Below are 4,304 nucleotides of genomic sequence, written 5' to 3' on the forward strand. Positions count from 1 at the left end.
GTCTCATATAGTTGTGTATAATCCGTGTATATGAGAACCCGCGTTTTCAAGTCCATCTGATCATCGGAATTTTTATTCCAAACTGTGCTTTCCATATATTGAGTAAAAGTGGGCACTTATATATTGAAAAACTGGGCTCCATCTTTCGGAAGAGACGTTAAGCCGTTGGTCCACGCGCAGTCGGTAACCACTGTGTGACATCTCACGTTTTAGAAAAAAATACTCGCCAACACGCAATGGCAAGCGCGGCGTTTTAATGCCAAAATTCCTTCCAAGTAAAATTGGAAGAGACTATGTCCAGCAGTGGATGAAACAAGGCTGATGAAGAAGACATCCATAACCATTGAAAAATCTTTTAGAATATTGTGAAGTGTTAAAACCTGATTATGGTCAACAATGTCTGAACAGGTTAGAAAATCGCCTCAGTGGACTATGTATATATATATATATTTCAATACTATATTAAGAGAATATTCTTTATTCAAGATAACCATTATCTAAACGAGGAAAAATAAAAATTGAGTAATTGCTTTTCTTTGCAGTACGAGTAATATTTTTTTCTATGTACGATTTCAGTCAAAGGGAGAAGGAGATAAACATTTATTTTGACATAAACTTATTATCATACTTAAATTAAGGTTAGTTTTCAATAAACTTTTTTAATATTTATTCTTCCAGCTTCTTTCATTTTCGCGAGCACCATTTTTTGTGTACACTTAGCATATATAGTAACACATATTAGCATACATAGTGTATTGAGGCGATTTTCTGATCGTGTTCAAACATTGCTGACCATAACTAAGTTTTAACACTTCGCAATCTTCTAAAAGATTTTTCAATGGTGCTCGTTGTACATGGTTGGAGCAAGAAACTACTAATAATGAAATTAAGCAATTTTTATTACATTTATTTTCATAAAGAATTACTCATACGTTATCAATAGTTTTTAATTACAGAACATATACTGTGGCTTTTTTATAGAATAAAGATTGTAATGTATCAATTACATTTCTTTATTTTTATGATTTTCATAATTTAATTGTTTTTCTTCCCAAAATTTAGAGGCGGATTAAGTTCCTTCTTTGCTCTTTTTGGCTACGTTTAGCTACGAATACATACTACATACTACATAATACATACTACATACTACATAATACATACTATATACAAGTATAATAATACTTGTATATAGTATGTATTATGTATATTTCGCAAGTTTATATATTTGCAACTATGTATATCAGAAGTTTGTCACAAGTAAGAAATTTACTCAAAATATAATATGAATCCTAGTAGGTTTGATATATCCTTGTAACACAAGAATATATTAATTAACTTTTTAAAGTCTACACATCGATTCCACGAGTAAAATGCTGTATTTATAAGATCGTATATCATATCCTTTAAAGGATATTCCTGATGAAGGTTTTTTGTCCGAATAAAATTGGTCTTCGAAAAATACAGTTTTCTGAATATATATAATTTATGTACATTGAGCGTTTAAAATATAAAAATTAGAGACTATTACAATTGTTTTATTACAAAAATATTTATTTTTTGCTTGTTTATAATATAGTTGAAGAACATCAAACAAAATTTTCATAAATGAAATATACGTCCTATCAAAATAACTTTATATAAATCTGAGTGTGAATGATTTTGCTCTACATATGACATTATATATAATAGTATTTAGCTGGAATATATAGCTATATTATAATTTAAGGATTAGGATGGATAACATAACTTTACTTCGGATGGATTGATAATATTATATCAACAGAACTATTACTTTATCAACAGATGAAATTTAGGGAAGGCTCAAATTTGTACATTATTATGCACACTAAGCCTTAAAAGGTTAATACAAAAATTCGGTCTATTTATTATGTAGAATTGATGAAAGAAAACTATATATTCTAATAAAAATATTTCTTTATCTTGAGACAAACTCTTCTTTTATTTGAATTAAGTATTAGTTTAGTCTTTTCCTCCAAATAAAATAATAGCTTACTTCTAGAAAGAATGATGTATTTTCAATGCTAGAATATTTTAGTTACTAATTTAGTCAATTTTAGTAAATAAATTTAGTTTTCAGAAGAAGTCATTAATTTAAAATAAGAGAATGTTATTTAATAAACACGATAAATATTTGCATCAATACAAATTCAATTAAATTAAAAGTAAAAATCTAACAAGATTATAATATTTTTGTTTATACAGGGTATCCTATTTTAATCAATCACTCCTTTTATTTTCATAAGTGTTACGTCCCGGACGCGGATGTTGGATTATTGAAAGACACGGAATCGCGCCGCGAACGTGAGGCTTTGTGTGGAGTGTAAATGTCCTTTTTGGGTCAATGGATTTAACCAATTTACTCTGGGATGGACGAGGCTGTGTGAATGCTGTTGTGGATGGATGAACGCGTATGTGCGTGTGTGTGTGTAAGATTGAAGGAGGTTGATAGATAAAAGAGTTGCAAGAATTTATTTACGTTTGAGGATTTGTTCTGAGTTAAGTCGTACTCGAAGTAGAAGCATAGAGAAAGTCGCGAGGGCGAGCTTCTGCTCGGCTTCCCGCGTCACCTTTTATAGGTAAGTGATGAGACACCCCCGCGCAGGTTCCTCATTACCCAATCAGAAGTAAGGTGCATCTTACGCCATTAAAAATGAGTCATATGGGTTTTTCTTGCGATTCATTAGAACTGTTATTCTTTCAGCGTTATCGCTGCCGATTGCTTCATCCGAAGCGATGATCTGATACCTCGGGGTATCCCTACCCAGAAGATATTGTTTAACACACAAATGGCTGTATGAGCGAGTAGACTAGATATTCGATGGCGAATTATAATTTAGTGCAAGAAAGATTGTTTGGCGTGCAAAACGTTACGCGAACGTAACATAAGGTAAGGTCGAAAAAATATGTTCAGACATTGTGGAAATATGTTCAAAAGTTGTAGGGTTTGGAGGGGAACATAAGTTTGTGACCATAACTTCACGTATAATCAACAATTTAGAGTTATTTTAAGACCAATTTAAATTTTTTATCGGAAATATAACTTTTTTTTTACACAAATCGATTTTTTGTTTATTCATTTTGTGAAAGTACTAAAATAAGAACGTCGAGAAGTGAATGCTCTTTATTTATTTATTTTTATTTATTTTTACTTAATTTTATTTAATTTTTGATTTTGATTTTTATTTAATTTTTTATTTTGATATTTTTCAGTACAAAAAGTATGAAATATCTCATAAAGTATTCACTTTTCGATAACATTACCTTAACATTTTTTGTACGTAGAATGATAAGTGGAATCGATCATTTTAAGCAAATATAGAGAAATGTATATGAAAATATTTATCCTTAATTTAAGACTAATTTTTTTCGGTATATTTGTGTGTATAATCATATCTAATTATATATAAATATATTTCATATATAACTTTATATATAATTACTTTTAGCCACGCATACATTGTATAATATTGTATAGTACATATAACATATAATATTGTATATACATATAACCATTTATATATTTATATGTGATCATTTTTACATATGATTATGTATAAAATATTTCTTAAATATTTTTACATATGATTATGTATAAAATATTTCTTATTTAGTTGCTAAATAAAAAAATACGCAATAATGCTTGTATCTATGGTTCTCATATATCTATGGTGTGGTTATCAAAAATATATATGAGTCTGTCTTATCGGTCTATGAAAAGATCCGAATATATAATAATCGCTCGGAATTTTTGATTAGTTTCTGTTGTTATAAGAGGAAGCGCGGCTGATACTTCCAAACAGTGAGTTGTCGACTTTCGGTAAATCATTGTACATTCTTGATGTACATTCTTTAACAGTCAATTCACAGACTCTTCAATGTCAAACGTTTCTAAAATGTTGTTTTATTTACTGCTAGGTAAAAAAATTATTATAATTGTTTCATAACGTGTCATTTCTCAATGATACCCAAACAACAGAATGTCTAAAACCAAGATATAAGACGTCGAATAGGCATTCTAAAAAATGCTTTCCAGACATTATGTATTAAAGACGTTTTTAAAATGTCTTATGTCTCAATTTTAGACATTCTATTGTCTACGTACACTCGGTTTCTAAGTGTTTTATACATTTCTTCTTGGTGCAGATTATGATCCAATGAACCTAGCTTATGATCCAATGACAGAATTTATTTTTCGAACACGAGTTCTCTTATTGGATCATTGGCTGGATTCTGCATTGAAAAAAGTCCAAATTGTTTAGAAACTGAGTGTACGTTAATACTAA

The 4,304-nt window shown here is 29.3% G+C and overlaps 1 long non-coding RNA gene across 1 annotated transcript; it reads left to right on the forward strand.

Moving 5' to 3' along the window:
• The first annotated feature begins 220 nt into the window (after window positions 1-220).
• LOC106748141 lies at window positions 221-3,124 on the forward strand. The gene is made up of 3 exons (XR_001374720.1): window positions 221-408; window positions 543-638; window positions 2,265-3,124. It is a non-coding gene; the product is annotated as an uncharacterized LOC106748141 (long non-coding RNA).
• Window positions 3,125-4,304: the final 1,180 nt, after the last annotated feature.

Source organism: Dinoponera quadriceps, unplaced genomic scaffold, assembly GCF_001313825.1.
Source record: "Dinoponera quadriceps isolate SergipeBrazil2010 unplaced genomic scaffold, ASM131382v1 scaffold2788, whole genome shotgun sequence".
NCBI lineage: Eukaryota > Metazoa > Arthropoda > Insecta > Hymenoptera > Formicidae > Dinoponera > Dinoponera quadriceps.